General features: G+C 37.0%; 1 long non-coding RNA gene across 2 annotated transcripts in view; it reads right to left on the minus strand.

Annotated features, from left to right (window-relative positions):
- The window catches only part of LOC129146497 (uncharacterized), a 314133-nt gene that overhangs the window by 174662 nt on the left and 119447 nt on the right, over nt 1–20024 (minus strand). For both annotated transcript variants that reach the window (XR_008553309.1, XR_008553308.1), the window contains one exon: nt 19070–19172. This is a non-coding gene — a long non-coding RNA (uncharacterized LOC129146497). The remainder of the gene's footprint in view (nt 1–19069; nt 19173–20024) is intronic.

A 20024-nucleotide genomic window follows, 5' to 3' on the forward strand; every position in this document is an offset into this window, starting at 1 on the left:
CATATGTCTAACCTATCCTCTCATGGAGCAGTTGAAATGGAAGCCAGAGAGGGAAAATACCCTAACTTGCTCTCAAAGCAAAACTAGCACCTATGATGTATAAAAGAACTACTAAGTGAAAAAAAATCTCCAGGAGATGTAAAGGGAAGGGAGGGAGAGTTGAGATATTTTAAAACTCTTCTAGATCTACAATTCAATGTGTTCAGCTTACTAGTTACTGCTGAAATGACATCTGCAAAGAGAGAACAAGACCAGACCATAGGGTCAGACAGCACAGGTAACATTTTATGCCAAAAGAACTTGCAAAGAGGGAATACTCATTTTTATCCTGGGTTGGGGAGAGAGGAGAGGAAGGGCAGGAAAGAAGAGAAACCCTCTGACATCTACCCACACAAAAAATTTTGTATTTCTTACCATGGAAATATCACATTAGAGGAAAGAAACAGACCCTTGGGGACTTCCATCCTAAAGCCTTTCTGAAAGGGAAATGCCCAGAAGCACATCCAAAAAGAAAGAGAATGGTGAATGGATTTGCATGGAATTCAAACTCCAGATGGATCTGCACAAGCTGCACTTTCTCACCAGGCATGAGTCAGGTCACTTTCTCACCAAGCACTTGTGGCACAGCCATCCTGGCCACTCCTAGCCCATGACCCACTTGTCAAGCCTTCAGCAGAGCCCATGATTACTGAAATATCCCATTGCTGTACCATACCTGCTCAAAATATGCAAACTCCCTGCAGCATCCGAGGTGTCCCAGATAGTCTCCTCTTAACTGCCCTGCTAAAAACCTGTGATTACTCCAGCAAAGAACACAAACAGTAGACCCACCTAGGGACACAATCTCCTCACTCCAAAATAAATCTTCAACTTTCTCTTTCTAAAGTCTCAAGAAACAGACTTGGACAGGATAACCTTGAATGTCTGCTAATCAAATTTCCTCAAATGTAGTTTTTCCAGATTTCTTTTTCCTTCAAAGATAATTCATGAAAGCATTTGCACAAAAAATAACAATGAAAATAATAGACTCAGCATCCATTCCTCTCCTTACAAACATTACCACTTGCACTATAAGTTGACAACTGACGACAAGGAGATGTGGGCATGGGTGTACCCATATACCCTGCCAATTCCATGACGTATTTTCTTCAGGCCCCAGGTACCCAAACAATCCAGGCTCACAGTAAAGTAGGTAGACTAGAAAAGAAACCATAAAACACATATTCTCTCCCCAGTTCCAGGAGTGCCCCCAGTTCCACTGCATTTGTGACTAACTAATCATTTAATCTAAATGTTCATCTATAGATGGAGGATGAACAATGATTTCAAAATGATTTTAAAAGAGGGCTGTTCATTTGAGAACTGGGTGGCCTCCAGTATCTACAGGGGAAATACAAGATCCATTAGGATATAAGAAAAATGTCAGATCATCTACTTTTATTTATTTTACTGTATCTCTTTTAAACTTCTATTTTAGGAGTATGCTTTCTAATATACATAGTATATTAAAATCTTAATAATTCATATAATTGTATGAACACAAAATTTGGTGGTTGTTAGTGATAGAAGTCTGTGATTTTAAAAAATGTTAAAAGATTAATCACATATGGTCCTAGACTACATTATATTCACCATCTGTTAATGTAAGTAAAACTTCATTGGAACACACCTACACGCATTTGTTTATATGCCATGTGGCCACAATGGCCCAGTACAGTAGTTGTAACAAATGATATGGACACAAATCCTAAAACGTTTTCTATCTGTCCTGTGCAGAAATAATTTCTTGACCTTTAATCTAGATGAATAATCTCATTTTCATAGATGAAGACATTGAAGCCCAGAGATGTTGACTAAATTGAAAGAGAGAGACTAGAACAATGGGTCTTCTTCAAAGCATTCTTCAGCTAGTGCTTTGTGCACAATATTACACTGTCATCCTCATACTTGTGTTCTCTAAAAGTCTTTAGAAAGTCAAATGGTGATGTTACTAGACTAAAATACCACTTCATTCACAATGGCTGCTTATACATGAACCTACCTCTCACGCTTTTCCCCACACTTCACTCACTCCTGGTTTGGTATCATCAGTTTCCCTTGGGCTACACAGGTAACCTGTCCCTACTGGCCACAATATTTATCTGCCATACCACTCACTTTTAGCCAAAAGAGAGGATTACCTATAATTTTCCTTTTTAAAAATATACTCTAAATAATATTGTGTATTACTTGAAACACTAGGACATTCAATGAACAATAATGTACTTCTTTGGAATATATGTTAAAGTCAGGATAATCACTCAGAACTCTTCAACTGTGGAATCACCAAGGGATCTTCCTCTGCCCACTCAATGTCCAGTTCTTTAAGCACATGAACTTTATAGTTTGAGTCACTAAGAGAAGCAGGTGCTGGTGTAGCGGTCCCTCCTCATGAATTAGTCTAGAACTGAGTTCACGATGGAATTAATTAAGGCAGTGGTTCTCTAAGTGTGGTCGAGCATCAGCAGCAGCAGTATCACATGAAACTGATAGATATGCAAATTCTCAGGTCCCACCCCAAAATTATGGAATCAGAAACTCTGGGGGTGGATCACAGCCATCTGTGTTTTAACAAGTCCTCCTATTGATTAATTTTAACAAGTCCTCCTATGGCTTGTTAATGTTTAAAATACTGATTTAAGGAATTTGGCACCACAACCAAGGACCAGGAGCCAAAGGAAAGAATTTCCCTTGCCACTACTCTTCTCTGAAATTTCAGTCCAATCTTTGCCACTCCTTTCCATGTGCAGAAGGTCCAGGAAGAGACACCACTTATTTTCCATTGGTGGAACAGTAAATATAACAATGAGTTTATGGTAGTGAATAGTAAAAAAAGAAATTGCAACTTGCTCAGTAACCATGGTACCTACCTCCATTTTGTGTTGTTAATTCACTGCATTTTTATATGTTTGTCAGTGACCTACAACATACAAATTTCTATGTAAAAATGGATTGTATATCTCTATCTCAGTGGGTATTTAACCAATACTATGGAGTTTACAGTCCAATGAAGGAGGCATTTTATCTAAAAAATAATCACATGCAAACAAATAGCATGGAAATCCAAGTCAGGTGCTTCCAAAGAAAGGATCAGTTGTGACATCGATGTATCAAGGAAGAACTTGATCTAAATGGTAGAGTTGGGGATGCTTCCCTGGTGAACTCACACTTGAGCCAATCTATCTTCAAGACAGGATCAAATGGGAGAAAGAACTGTCCACTAAAATGGAAAAAATGTAGAAAATCCTGATAGTAAAAGGAGAAAGATGTTTTCAAGAACTGAATGTAGACCAGTGGGACCGAAGCACAAAGTAATGGTGAGCACAGCATCAAGAGAATCAGGGGATGTGAGATGTGGCCATTTTAAAGATTTTGCTAATTGTTCTAACAAGGAGATCATTCTGGCTGCTGTATAGACGACTTTAAGAAGTTAGCATTGAGTACTCTGGTAATTGTCCAGGCCAGACATTAGGTAGGTTAGACCAGAAGAGGTAGAGAGACACACATAGATTTCAGAAAGGTGGAAAGATGTATATTTCAGCAATAGTAATACAGAAGACTAGGTGGCATGGACTATAAGAGGAACTTGTCAAGGTCGTTTCCTTGGTTTCTAGTGTAGGAAACCAAACAATTTCTTACAGACATAGAGAACGCTGAAAGAGTAGCAGATAGGGTGGGATTGGAGTAGCTGTGGAAAGTCTGTGAGGTCAGTTTTGAATGGGCATATCTGAGATTCCTTTAATATTTATAAGTTCAGGTAGGCAATAATAGAGTTGTATTGAGTACAGAAGAAAGACTTGAACTGTAGATATAAAATTGATATTCATAGGCATATCAACAATAATTAAAGATAAAGACTCAGAAGAATTTATGCAGAGTATACAAATTGAGAAAGAAGGGGCTCTGACAGCGAAAGACAAATACCGTATTATCTCACTTACATGGAATATTAAAAAAGTCAAATTCATAGAAACAGAGTAAACTGATGGTTGCCAAGGTAGCAGGGAGAAGGTTATGCTGGTCAAAGTGTATAAACTTCCAGTTAGAAGAATAATTTATGGGGGTCTATTGTACAACATTTAACAACATTATATGATTTATTTGAAAGATGCTAAGAGAATAGATCTTAAATGTTCTTAACATACACACACCCACCAATTATGTGAGGAGATGCATGTATTAACTAAACTTAATGTGGTAATCTTTTCACAATATATATGTATCAAATCATCGAGGTGTACACCTTAGACTTCTATAATGTTATTTGTCAATTATATCTCAATAAAATTGTGGGAGGTAGTGAGAGAAGAGGGTCTGAGACAAACTCTTCAGGAAACACGTAATCAGGTATTTGAGGTAGAGCTTCCTCTCAGAGATACCAGAGGAGAAAAACTAGAGGGGTTGTGGGAAGCCAAGAGAATAAGGCATCACAAATACCAATGGAAGGCAATGTCTCCAGTGAGAAGAGAGGATCAAGATCTCTACTCCCATGGTAGAAGTCTAGGAAGTGACACCATATTGTAAGCAATGTGGCGATAAGCAGAAACCTAGGTAAGAAATGTGTTGAAGCTAGAAAAATCATTAGAATTTCTTTTTGGAAGAAAAGAGAGTCTGCTCTATTATATTTTATTTCTCAATTTTGGAGTTGCCAATATTTCCTAAGGATTGGTGCTGTCATTAAAATACAATCAAATTAAGAAGTTTCTCTATCTGAAAAGTGACCTGCAGAAGCCTCCAACTCCTAAGCAATCTCCCCAGTCTTTACTAGGTAGCTTAGACTTTTTTGCATAGCAACAGAAAACTCATTTCTGGGTACTAAGATAGCAAATACAAGTATCTTTGCTCTAAAACCATGCCGTAGGAGAAAAGTATAAAACAATACCAAATATGACTCATCTCCAATCTCCTTAAGCAAAGCTTAATACAACACAGGTGACATTTAGATAATGGAAACCATGTAAAAACTATTAACTTGCACATCAGATAAGTTAGTGTGGACTTTGTGAAGTTTTTAGATTCACAATGCTCCTTTCAACAACAGCTTCTAAAACTTCCCATCTACTCTGTTTAATATTACCATATGTCAAACCTAATCTAACACAGGGGATTGAAACAGGCAGTTGTAATGACTTGGCCAAGAAAGCACACGCTGAATAGGTCTGAAGGGCAGAAGCTATCAGCTCAAGCAAAGCCTATGCATTATTCTTCTCCTTTCTCTTCTCCACCAATGCAAACAACAGTTAGACTATGAACATATGTTTGGAGGATGGGGACAATATTGATGGCAAGGGATAGGAGGGAGTGGTATATACATAAAAAAAGTAATTGAACTGCATACTTAGAATTTGTGTACTTTAATGTATGTTACTCATACTTCACTAAAAATAAATTAGAACAAATATGAACTAAATATTATTTGATTTTTAAATGTTTTCCCTGAGTTGCCTGACCTGAGGCTGTCACCAATCATACCAAACTACTAAGTTCATTTTAACATTTTTTTGCTTAATTATTTTAGCAAGATAGGATGGGAATTGTAGAGCCGGTTGGAGTGGCTGGTCCTAGAAGCCTGAATCTGAAACTTCTGTATATCTTTTGTACTAGGCACTTAATATAACATCAGTCATACTTAATAATCACAGAAATTCAAAGAGGTGGTTATTATCATTCCCATCTCACAGATGAGAAAACTGAGATTCAAAGAAATTAAATAACTTACTATATATGTACCTGAGTCTAGAGTCAATGATTTTTTTTCAATAAACCTAACATGCAAAAAAGAAAGGCTGCACAGGAAGCAATAAGGCCATTAGCAAGCTCCATCAGTAGCCTCACATTTCAAGGTTAGGGCACAAGAAAGACCTGCTAAGGAGGAAGGCAAAAAAAAAAAAGGGTGGAGGGACAGACCACACTGTGGAAACAAAGCCTGCATCCTTTGGGCGACCATGAAAAACAGTTACCCATAGAATTTTAACTATTTAAAGATAATTATAAAATAGTATAATTTTTAGCCACTTTTGAAACTGAAGAGGACAGTCAAAACAGAAATGTGGTTTATTTCTAGATAAATTTTCTCCAGTTGTTTTAAAAAATTATCACCATACTATTGTTTTGAAACTAGTGTGTCATGTCATCAATTGGTTTACTTGCTCACATTTTCTAGATGTGTTTTTTCAGTCTGGTAAAAGTGCTGACCTCTTATTTCTAGTAGATGATTATCTTTCATTTTTTTAGGCAGACGATCATATAATTCAAAAACAATGACAACTAACAATTCTGCCTCTTTCCCCCCAATCTTTATGTATTTTATTTATTTTTCTTGACTTACTGCATTGGCTAGACCTGCCAGCTCAATGATGGATATTTTTCTTTCACAGGAATGCTTTATTTTCACATTTGTGTTCTCCTTTACCTATATTTCAAGACACTAAATGACACTAAGGAGATGTTTCCTATTTTATGAAACTTGCATTTAGGAGTTAAGACTAGTTGTTTTCAAGCTTTTTTTCAAGTAGGTTACTGATACTAGTAACTTTTCTGCCTCCAACATCAATATTAATAGCCTATTCAATGTTTTGAAAAATCAGCATCATCTCCCTTATAGGCAGGGAGTCTTTAATCTGGATTCAGCCCACCTGTCTCCTAAATCGCTATTTTGGCAAAAAATTGCATTTGACCTAAATGCTTTAGCCGATATAACAGTTTCATGAAAAGGAAAGAAACGAATTCTTACACAGTCTTTAGAACAGTTGATATTTATTAATACCTTAAAATATCCACATGTACTTTAGGAAATTGGCTATGAATGTATTGTAATTATATACACATATTTATATTTATAGTTATGTATATATTTACATAAATAAATTTATAATCATCATTATGTGTTTATGTATGTGTATAATGATTTATTTTGCAGAGACACATGTAGAGATTGTACCATCCAGGAAACGGTAAACTTTACTAACCCTAAACAGAATCTGATCAGCAACTACACTGAGTTCTCCTGGGGAAATAGTGTAACTGTGAATAAGACATCACCACAGACACACATCTGGCAATATTAAAGAAAAAAAAAATCTCCCTTCGTGAAAATCACTACTGCGTTGCACTGCTGTGATGATACTATTGAGGGATAGTGTACCTCAGAAGACTGTACTCCCACCCCACACTCCAGCTCCTCCAGGTCTGGGAGGCACATCTTTCTCCACTTCAGCGTCCTCAGGGAAGCACACAGACAAAAGGCTGTCAGACACAGACAAGGAACTCAGAGACGAGAACTTAAGCGAGAGGCCAGTTTTTGACCTCTTAGATTGAGAAAGGGAGAAAAGGGGAAGAAAAATTAAATGATGCATCAGCTAAGAATACAAGAACATTTCAGGGAACAACCAAAACATCTAATACAAATAAACAGCATGGAGTGAATGATACATACACATCAGGTTGTTTTCTTCCTACTCCTGATGTTAATATGGTCTTAATATGGAACAAATTTTAATCTTTTATACAAGTCTCCACTTATTAATTAAAAAAAAACAACATGACACCCCCTTATCCACCTCTGCCAAATGAATTCATAGATACAGAGAATAGATTGGTGGTTGCCAGAAGCATGGGTCAGGGTGGGTGAAATGGATGAAGGAGGTCAATGTGTACAAACATCCAATTATAAAAAAAATAAGTAGTTGGGATACAATGTAAAGAATGGTTATGACAGTTAATAAAAATGTATATCTGAAAGTTGCAAAGAGAGTAAACATTAAAAGTTCTCATTACAAGAAAAAAATTGTAACTAGGTGTGGTGATGGATCAGTAGTGAACATTTTGCAATATATGTATAAATATGAAATCAATTATGTTTACATCTGAAACTAATGCTACATGTCAACTATATCTCAATTTGAAAAATGTTAAATCCAAAAAAATAAAACATCATGGAGAATGATGTTTCTATAACCAAGTGCTGAAGTGCAGATGAATTAATGGGAATTCCTGGAGAGTCATTTTCAAAGGAAAGGTTTGGCCCCTGATAGCATCTCACTAACAGCATTTTCTTTTTAAATTTATGATTGCTTTTATAGCAATAGTAATGGCCAAAATATTTAAGAAGATTATCATATGAAGAAGAATAAAACTTCCATTTGTCCACAGTGTTTCCTCATCCTGGGTAACTTGAAAGGCTAAAATTTTAGCAAGATGTATTTTTATGTAACTATTGTGTATACTTGGCCAGTGGAACTGAATTCTTCAGAGATTTAAAATTTTGTTTTCAGGAGTAATTCTTTTAATAATCCCCTTGTATCTGCTCCTTAAGACACTCACTTCTACCAGGAACAAACACTCAAACCACAAACAAGTGTGACATTCAGAAGAGGCAGTAACTGAAAAGAAAAAGTTAGTCTGTCCAAGAAATGTGCATGATATTGGTAAAATGTATGTCTTCTCCTGTGTTTAGATCCCTTTTTTTAAGATTTATTTATTTTATACAAGAACTGGGGTTCAGGCCAGAGGCACAGGAGGGTGAGAGAATTCACCAGAGACAAAGCAGAGAGCAGAACAGGCAGACAACCAAAAACACTGCTGAGGGGAGCAGCGGGAGAGACAAGGACAAGTCAGCCACACCATGTGGGTATCTCCCTGGCTGGCTGGGAATCAAATCTGTGCTGCAGAGGCTGTGGACAGCTTCACAGCACTGCACTCAACCTGCTGTGCCACCAGGGAGGCCCTGCGTTTAGAGCTTTTACTTACTAATTTTATTATCAAGTCAGCAAATCATTGCTCAGAGGCTAAATCCAACTCAGACTATTTTTGTACAGCCCACAACTTAAAAATAGTTTCACATTTTTAAACATTTTTAAAATAAAAATAAAAATATTTTTGTGGCACATAAATATAAATTTGTGATATAAATGATATGAAATTCAAATTGCAGTAGCCTTAAAGTTTTAGAGGAACACAGGCAGGCTTACTCATTGTCCTATTGTCTAAGTCTGTTTTCAAGCTCCTATGGCCAAATTGAGTAGTTCTGATAAAGAACATATAACCTGCAAACCCGAAAACACTTACTCCCTCATCCTTTACATGAAAAGCTTGCTAATCCCTGAACTACATAAAATCTAGTCACGATTCTATAATTTGAAAACTTCAAATTTCCTAAAGTACTCAGTATAATCCAAATGAAACATAATTAAAAAAAGACAAAAGCAACCATTTATATTGCATTTTTTGTGGAACAATCTTTATCTTAAATATTCTGCCATGTCGGGGCCTCCCTGGTGGCACAAGGGGTTAAGTCACAGCACCATAGAGCCACCACAGCACCCATAAAGCTACTGCAGCACAAGTTAGATCCCCGGCCAGAAGGTGACCCATGTGATGCAGCAGACCTCTCCTGTCTCGCCCACTGCTCCCCTCAGCAGTGTATTTCAGTACATCTGCCTGTTCTGCTCCCTACTCTGTCTCTGGTGAATCCTCTCACCCCCCCACTCCTCTGGATTACACCCCTGCTCTTGTATGCATAAATAAATAAAGCTTTCAAAAAATATTCTGCCATGTTTTCTTCATGCAGAGTTTTTGGTGCTGCTTATGATTAGCTCCAATCTAGCCTGATCAATTTACAGTGGAAAATATATATATACTCCAATCCACTTGTAGATGCTTTACAGCTGAATCTCCTCCTCTATGAGTTGACACATCTATGTTCATTAAAATATTTATTTTAAAGCTGGGCAATTCCAATTCTTTTCAGATGTATTGGGAGTTGGAGAATGAAAACCTGCTGAGGAGATTCATCTAAAATGTAAAATAATAGCCACGATGCCAAGACAACTCCTTTAATCTGAATGAAGGCCTAAATGCTTTGCAAAATAGAACTGGCATTGAAGTAGCACCCTAAAATGTTTAGAGATTGATGCTATAAATACTGCCATTATTCCAAGCATATTTCTTAGAAAAGAATATTGGAGGGAACAGGCCAACAGGAGGAGGTTCCTTATCTGAGTATGTTTTAAATGTAGTGAATCTGTTAATTTTTCTCAGATATCTAAAATAATTATATAGGATATGATCAAATGTCTATTTATTATGGAGCATTCATGTAATACCTGACTAATAAAAGGCAGGAACAGCACCAAGTCCCAAGGGGTTTGAATGCTTGTTTGGTAGTCTAGATAAAACCTTCCATTAATACATATTTTTAAAAAGATTTATTTATTCATGCATACAAGAACTGGGGTACAGACCAGAGGTGTGGGAGGGTGGTGAGGATTCACCAGAGACAGAGCAGGGAACAGAACAGGCAGATTGAAATACACTGCTGTGGGGAACAGCAGGAGAGACAGGAGAAGTCTGCCATGCCATGTGGGTATCTTGTGGGCCGGCCTGGATCAAACCCTCACTGCAGTCACTGTGGACAGCTTCGCAACCCAGCGCTCAAACAGCTGCACCACCGGGGAGACCCTAATACATATTTCTAAGTTAAACTATTATGAACTGTATAATAGAAAAAATCACATACTGAAATTATGCAGCAGTTTGAAGAGAACAAATGTACTTTTCCTAGAAAGTTCTCAGTTATTTTTACTAATTAGGCAAATGGCTCTGCTCCATAAATTATAGGTGGGTGGAGAATGGAGCAGAAATTATAGTGCTCTTCTCCTCACCCACGGAAAAGATAGCTGAAGGAAACTAGCTCTGCACCTAAATGCAGTGACTGAGCTTAAAGATTCCAAGTACCAGGAAAAGTTCATTTAGAAAAGCTGAGGATAGGTAGGAATTAAAGAGTTGTGGTGTTGATGGGGGTTAGTTGACCAGGGGAGATCCACAGGAAACTGTCCCGAGTGTGAGAAAGACTGAAGCTGACAAGACTTCTCTAAAAATACACCCATAGACTTGACCAAGGACTTTTATTTTTAAAGCATACTTTGTTTTTTTTAAAGATTTATTTATTTATACAAGAACTGGGGTACAGGCCCAGCAGGAGGGTAACAGAATTCACCAGAGACAGAGCGGGGAGCAGAACAGAACAGGCAGACTGACTGCTGAGGGGAGCAGTGGGCAAGGCAGAAGAGGTCTGCCGTGCCATGTGGGTATCTCCCTGGCTGGCGGGAATCAAACCTGTGCTGCCGAGGCTGTAGACAGCTTCACAGCGCGTGCTCAACCCGCTGTGCCACCGTGGAGGCCCTTGACCTAGGACTTTTAATGGGGTATTTTAATAGACATAATTCTTTGGAAAATTTAAAGAGCATAGTGATCAAAGAAAGTGTGTGGCTGGATGTCTCAAGGGAACACCTCTTCACCTATGTCTCTATGCTTGAAGTGTAGTAACATGAACTCTGGATCAGTTTTGGGACTCTTACCCCATTCTCATCATCATCAAAAACACCATTTAAGTGGGAGCTTCCCAAGGGATTATCTATGATCGTGTTTTTGAAAGAATACACCAACGAACAGTCCCTAAAGTGGTTGATCATTTGGGCAATTACATTCTTGTTCTGAAGATAACATCATGCCCAATCTTTCCAAGTTGTCTCCACCTTCTCTCCCAAGCTAGGTCATAATGGTGAACACACTGGCAAACTTCTCTGACCCACGCATATCACACACTTGACTTTCACCACTGATCTGGGCCATGATTTCTTAATACACTTTGAGCAAGTCCCTGTTTTAATACGTATTTCTAACTTCACATGTAACAGGGCTAATACACTTAGTAATTCTTTCTGTTTTATAAAGCTAATTGCCTCTGTAGTTGTTTCCACATCCTTAGGTGCCATCGAAGTCTGTGTTTTTTTCAATGTGAGCACTCATTCAAACTGACTTCAGGGTTATAATTTATAACACTGAAGAACAGACTGAGTCACTGATCTCAACTGGCTGCCTTTGTCCTGGTTGGAGTACTTCCTTCTTTTCTAAAGGGAATTTTCTTTGAAGAAACAAAAAGTCAATTTTAGATTACTTGTTACAGAACTGTTCTTTAAAGGGAGTTTTCTTGGGAATTTATATGAATCCAGTGATGAAGTACACATAAAGCAAAAATTCGATACTTCATTATATTTTGTGAACATTTACAAAGGACCTGGAGAAAATCATTTATGTGGAGGTTATTTAAGAAAGTTTAACCAAAAAAAAAGTCTTTTCTTAACTAAAATTGATTTTGAGGTCTGCCACTACCTAGCCATTTAATCTCTCTGGGCCTCAGAGAAAATTAGTTAGAATTCTCTTGGAATTAGATAACATAATTGTAATTTTATCATGCTGAAAATAAACACACCATGAAAAATGTTCCTAATAAAGTTTAAAATAAAGCGTGCTCTACTAAAACAAAAAAAAAATCCCCAATTTATGAGTTAATAAAATAGGAGGGAAATACAAATTTTATAAGAAATTTTACTACAAGAATCTATTTCAAAGCCAGTTCATGCAGGGTCTCCCAAAATATGATCCAGCTCACAAACACCTATGAATGTTAACCATTCTGGAGTCCTTGAATGTGACACCTTTATATATGCATTGCTCAATATATTAAAATATATCAAACACATTAATGTGATAGGCATTTCATAGATATTATCCAATTAAATCATCGCAGCCTGGAATTTACAGATAAGAAAACTGAGGGTCAACAGGGTAACTTTTGCTTGAACCTCACCCATGTGTGTCTGTAATAGGCATTTATGCTAATTCAGTGCTTTGCCCTAAACTCTGGTTCCAATGAGTTGTTCCTTTGTCACAAAAAGAGATTTGATCAAGTATATTAATCCCTTTAATGTAAGTTAAAATTCCTTTTTCTCCATTCTTTCCCCCAACTCCTTTCAATTGAAATGGTTGTTTTCTGTTTTGTGGCTGGGTTTGATTTTAAACAGAGTTCTTAGGAAAGTTGTGTTCATGTAAAACAGGGAGGTCAAAGAGCGTCATATGCGGTATGGAGCTCTGGATGAGGGGAAATAGCCCACTTCAGTACTTCCTGAGAAGAGACATTTTTGTGACTAGTAATATCTCTCTGCACTTTACTCTCTCTAGCTCATGTAAATGCTTTGAATTTTCCTTTGTAAGTGAAATTATAAAAGAATTTTACCTTCATTATAGCTCACTTATTGAACAGAAGTGATCACCAGATTTAATATCATCCTACATAAGCAATTAATGCAAAAGGTTATTTCCAAATTCTTGTCTTCCCAATCCTGAGTCTATAAATAAATTGAGAGCTGCCAAATATTTGCCTCTAATGTCAGTTTTTTCCCCATGTGCACAGTTCTGGGCACTGAAGTGGTGCTTGAGATCAAATGACATTCAGTGCCAAAGAATTGTGGAGATTCTACCCCCACCCATTTTTATCTTTTCTTTCTAACTTGCCATTCATAGAGCAAAGGAACTTTGAGAGCTTTTCTTTATAGACCTGGCCCTTGAAGGGAGAAATTGGCAGAAGGTGATCTCTTTGCATGGAATTCATTTCAAAGTGATTTTCTTCAATTGAGTGTTGTGGATTTCTGATTGAAAAATATACTGGCAATTCCAAGAGCTGGCATGCTGGCTGCTTCTTTCTGTCCACATCTTCTCCAGCACATTGTCAGTTGCCATTTCCTGTCTCCAGATGAGTACAGTTGCATCACACTCTTTCATCAGCAAATACAGTCAGTCCAGTTGTCCTCAGGTGGACTGTTCATACTGTCAGGTCATCTTGACAGCAAGTTCTTTTCAAGGATATGGACTCCTCTGCTTGAACAACTCATTTCATCGAGATAAACAGAATCTCTTTCCCTGGCCAAAAGGGGTTATGAGCAAAGCCTTTACAGAACATGTCTTTCTCTGTCACAGAGAAAGTATGAACCCAAAAATTTTAAATGGCACCATTTTTAAAGCTAGACCTTGGCATTACTCCAAAATTCATGATCTCTTGGAAACCAGGTGTGCGGTCAAAAATAACCGCTTTCATTTCTATAACACTTAGAGTCAACAATACTCATTTACATACATTATTTTTTTTATTCTAACAATAATCCTGTGAGGTAAGCAGGACAGAAACAATTATTGCTATTTTTCAGATAAGGAAACCAAAATTAAGGTAAGTTATTATTATTTTTAAATGATAGTAACTAACATAGAATGAGGCATTTGACACACAACACAGTTTCATGTATATTAACTGCATTGATAGCAACACAGCAAAGTCAGGAAAATATTACTATTTAAGTATTTCAGATGAATAAACAGATAAAAGCAGCTTTTATTAGTATTTCTGTTAATGAATATCCCTACAGAGCTTTTTTGCAGAACACACAGCTCTCAGTAACTATCCCTCCTTGTGGGCAGCTATGTGGAGAGGACAGCCAGAACTTTCTGTGACATGTTCTGCTTGCTAGCCCTAACTCCACCCCTTTCCTCCCACTCACTTCCAAACCCACCGGTGAGCCTCCACACAGCTGTGGAGAACAACTCAATTAGACATATTTTTATTGATAATTTGAATAAAAGCAATATAAATAACATTGCTGAAAATTTGGAAATTAGAAAAAGAAAAAACCACCAAGAAGTCCCATGACCCCAACTCCACCTCTGTTAGTATTAGGTTGAGTTTCCTCTAGCCTTTTTTTCCCCTTTGCATCTGCTTTTTTACTGTTTGTATTTGTAAGATAATTTTATAATGCATTTCCATTTTGTGTTTTCAGTTAACATTGTATCCTAATCTGTTTATTTTATCACTCTATTAATCTTTTTAATGGCCATTAATTCTGTCGAAGAAAAAATTAAATTAATTTACCATAATCCTATTGTTGGATATTAGTGCTATTTCTGATATTTCATGTGTGAATCATGCCCCTTATTCTGGAATGCCCCTTAGGATAGATTCACAGAATTGGGATTACAGGGTAAAGAACTCTGAAATTTTTCTGGCACTTGATAATGACAAACTGCTTTCCTAACCATCTCTCCTAATATAAAATGACACCAGAAAAATATACGATCCATTTCATAAGGATACTTACTGGGTTTTGATTTTTGCTATCTCATTTCTTATTACTTTATCATTTTAATTTATATATTGCTGATTACTAGGACATTTCAATATTTTCTTTGATCCATTCTTTCTATGAACGATCTGTTCATTGCAATTAGATTTTCACAGTATCATTCATTAATAGTTAAAACTATTATTAGTTCCCAGAGCATAAAAAAAAGTATAATTAGAATAAATAATGACTTGCGAAGGCATAGTTTAATGATTTGAAAGTTCTTCCCCTGGTGTCCTCTCACATAATGTCGGCAGTTGACTCAAGCATGTGATACGTAGGAAGCATACTTAATAACACATCAATATCATAAATGATCCTAAATAAAACATTTGGCCTGTCTGTACACTTGACTGACATTCTCGTTAACTAGCATAAAAAAGAGGAAAAGTACTACATCACGGAATCAAGCCCAGGTCCTACATCAGATCTGGGCTAACTTATTTTGGGTAAATCAAGTTAACATATTGAGCCTGAGTTTTCTTTTGTAAAAAGGAATAATCTCAATACCTGCATAGGTCTGTTGGGAGCACTGAGGGGACAGGCTTACAGGTGTGTATTAAAATGTGAGAAATTATTGATTTTCACTTAGTTTTTAAACAGCACTTAAAGGTCTAATAATCCCTAGTAACACCTGACACCAGAAGAACCAACACAGACAACCTTCTCTTTTTCTAACCATTAGGGATACCTAACTGACACATACAAGTAATACGTAAGTCTTTCTTCTATGTTTGAAGGTTAATGCTATGAAAAAAAACTTTATAAATGCTACCAACTCTTATTGTAACAACCCAACAGAGATTTCAGGCACTGGACAACTATGATTTCAAATGAAAATTTATTTTTAAATTCTAAAACTCCCATAGAAGCAAAAGTGTAGAATCTCAAGTGCCTATTGCAATGCACGGCACAATAGGCATTCAATAAAAATGCATTTACTAAATGCAGAAACCGATTATATCAGGTTAACTAGAAGTTATTGTCTCCTGCCTTGGGCCGGAAAACAGGCTGACTGGGGGAACTTAGTTTGATGAAGACATCTGTTTGAAGAGGAGTGGGAGTTAAATGACCTAACTTACTAGTGTTAAAAGAAATACACAAATTTAAACACTAAATATATGCAGTGTGCTTAACAATAGCAGTAAAGGTCCTTACTCTTGCACTCTGGGTCCTCCCAAACACTTAAATGCAAAGCACCAGAGGAACTAGCTTCTGTTTGAAATCTCATCACTGTATCCCCTTGATATTCGTCAAGAACAATTTCACTGAGCTTCATCAGAACAGCCCAAGATTTGAAGGAAACCTAATGAGACAAAAATGTATGTACAAGAACAGTGGAAGGATCGAGTGCATTGACATGTTCAAACATCTTAAGGAAAGCTATTATTTCAAGCACATGTCAAGATGATGAGGAGGGGGTTGTAATGAATTACAGAATAACCAGTGTTTATGCCTGAGAGGTCCCTGAGCTGTTCTGTACCTCCTGGAAATTGTTTATGTGCACAAGTCCTGTGATCATGGGGCTATGATTAGTGGATGCTGACAGTGTGACAGCAGAGGAAGGCATGAATCACCACTGCTTCATATAGGAGAAAGCTGAGGAAGATCAACTCTGCCTTAGTGATGGACTTCTTTTTCCACATTCTGCCTAAACTCTGGTGACCAGGAGCTATAGGACAGGATGGGGAGGAAGAGGGAGACTCATGGAGGGATAAATTTCACAATTTTGTGAAATTCCACTTCTTCCTATAGCTCTGATCACTTGAGAAATAACAATTTCATAATTTGTACTTAGCAGCTAATAATCTCCCATGTTTTTTCCATACAGATCCATCCATTTTTTAAAAAAATTGAGCTTCCCAAAGTGCCCAGCATTGCATTTCTGAAGTGAATCTATTAATAGGAATATGTAGAACACATTCATTTCACTTCAGTCCAGACTTTCTCTACATCAAGAACCCAAGATTGAAATGGTACCAGTCAATGGAAATTAAATAAACTTTGGCAAGTTTGCCAAATTTCTGGGAATTATCCAGCAGTGAATTTGGCTGGATGATTGAGTCACAATAAATATGTCACAGCATCAAGAAAATGGTAGAAAAAAGTAGTCAGAAAACAGTCTTTCCAGAAAATACAGGAAATATCCACCCTTGCCAAAATCTACAAAATATTATTTGGTTGAGATGTTTGACTTGTCTTGTGCTACAAAAACACAATATGAACCTCACTTGAAGCAACTAATTAAAGGGGTGATAACCAAAGCTGCCTAAATCAATCAGAAGACACTAGTTTGCTTCAAGCATTGACATTATTTGATTAAGAAAGACTGTGTCTCTGACAGTGTGACACATCTAACCCTTTGAGTGAGGTATAGCCATTCCATATCTTACTATCCATTCAAAGGAAATTCTTGAGCAAAAGTAGAAACATTTACTGTCATGCAAACCAGTGGTGGATTTAAGAACATAGCTTCATCCTATTTTTCTGTGGTTCTTCTATGTTAAATCCGAAAAGTTGACCCATATTTACCTAATGGATGAGAGCCTGGGGAAGACCGTTAACTGCAGGTAACCAAGAAGAAAACACCCTCAGAAGTACATGTGATGTGACACTGGAAGAAAGTTGACATCATTTCTGATGTCTTTCCAGTGATTTCCTTTGAAGAAATCTGTCCATGATCACTTACATAGAAGCAGAAAGGAAAAAAAAAAAAAAAAAAAAACACCCTGAGGTTAGATGAGGGCCTTTATCCACAGCTGAAACTGATGAGGCCTCCTGGCAAAACCCCAAAACACTTTGTTTCCTGTCTTCTCAAAGTCCTGACCTCCAGTATTTAAGGAACCAATAACATTTTCTCATTTCTTGAATTATTTTTCTCATGCAACCCATGGCAGCTGTTTGCCAGCTCAGCATTCAGACTAATTTGTTACAGAAAATGGGGTTAATGTGTGCTTACCAAGGCCTAAAGATTAGCATAAGGCCTAAATACATGATATGTGCAACCAAATAGGTGTATAATAATCTCATCAGTTAACTGTATTGTAAAGTTAGAATCTTGAGATTCAGAACACTTCATTTCTGGATGGGTCTTAGTTTCCCACATTTGCTTTACTTTGTTTTTCCTTGGAAAGCTGAATGACAAAATATTCTAATAATAATTTATCTATTATTAAAAAAAATCTTTCTGAAAAAAATTTCTGGATTAGCTATTATAAGTACCATCTACAAATATTTTTCTTCTGTAATTGTAGTAAGCACGGGATTTATATACAGCTCAGTAACCTTGCTTACTTGTTTTGAGGTTTGGAAACGTCTTTCCAGATAATGGGAAAGAACAGAATACATGTATTGTGTTCATTTCTTCAAATACCAAAACTTTGCAAAATACCAAATACCAAAAGCATATATACATATATATGCTATTTTGTGCCCCATTTGAAAAAAAATATTAGTGATATTCAAGTACAAGGGAGGAAACTGATATTTGATTGTCCCACCAACAGCTAAAATTCACATACATTGCTGGGTATAAAAGCCATATATATTCACTTCCTTAAGAAAGAATTTCCAGAAATTATCAAAAGAAAGACCCAAAAAGCTTCCCAAGCCATAGCCATCCACTGCACCCCTATGCTGTTTGAGATTTTGTAGCACTAGTTAGTGGGTGAAAAGTTATTAAGTTGTGACATTTTCTCAAGTTTAAAGCCTTCTCAAATTGGAATTTGTGTTCAACTTCAATATTTTGGTACATCATTAAAGATACCCTTGGTTCAATGTAACTTTCATTTCTAAGAAAGGAACAGACTGGAACAGAATAGTAAAATCAGTCATGAGGCTTCTTATATATGAGAGAACTCACAAAACCACATTTGTTTTGTTAAGTGTATATAAATAAGAAACTTAAAGCTTACATTTCCCCGAAAACACAAAAATAGAAATGAATGGGGAGGGGGGGAAAGATCCCCAATACAACACATTTGGTATATTGCCCACCACACTTAAAGAAAAAAATTCAGTACCTGTAGCAGACATAAAAGGGATCTGCCCAGCCTTGGTCTGAGTATGGAGGTATGTCTCAGCTGTCATCAGTACAGCAAAATTATCTTCAGGGTCTTACTTCCTCTGAACCAAAAGAAATGTAATCACGTAAGCATAGACTTCTACTCAACTTAACATGGTAAATAATTCCTTTACTGCAAAATACATTTGTTAAAAGAATATGAGCTGAGGGCCTCCCCGGTGGCGCAGCGGTTCAGCGCTGGGTTGCGAAGCTGCCCGAGGCCTCTGTGGCGCCAGTTCCATCCCCGGCTGCTCCCCGGCCACCGGAGGAGGGTCCCACATGGTGTGCAGACCTCTCCTGCCGCCCGCTGCTCCCCTCAGCAGTGTATTTCGTCAATCTGCCTGCTCTGTTCCCCGCTCTGGCTCTGGTGAATTCTCTCACTCTCCCGCGCTTCTGACTGTACCCAGTGCATGTGTAAACAAACAAACAAATAAATAAATAAATAAAAATACATGCCTCTTTAAAAAAAAAAAAAAGAATATGAGCTGAAAGATACCAATGACAATGGACAAATAAAATATAATACATTATTCTCTACCTTAAAAAAATCTCATTTATCCATTTTTTCAAAAAATATTTATCAAACATCTAATATGTGTCAGACACTGTTCTGGCCTCAAGGGACTCAGCAATAAATATGGCAGAAGAGGCTCTATATTTATGGAATTTACCATGACATGAAACCATCCATGCTGTGTTACTACTGTGAAACAATTTTTTAGCTATCGTCAAAAACTTAGATTTGTACATCTGCATGACTTTGTGTAGGTCCTGAACATCTGGGGCAGAGAGAAGAATAAGATCCCAGAGGGCCCAGAGGCAGGACTCAAGCTTACTTGAGTTGGCTTTCCAGCAAAGACATGATGAACGAAATAATATAAATTGATCTGACCTTGAAAAGGAAACTAATGTCA

This window comes from Talpa occidentalis, unplaced genomic scaffold (assembly GCF_014898055.3).
Source record: "Talpa occidentalis isolate TD23 unplaced genomic scaffold, MPIMG_talOcc4v2.1 talOcc4.2, whole genome shotgun sequence".
NCBI lineage: Eukaryota > Metazoa > Chordata > Mammalia > Eulipotyphla > Talpidae > Talpa > Talpa occidentalis.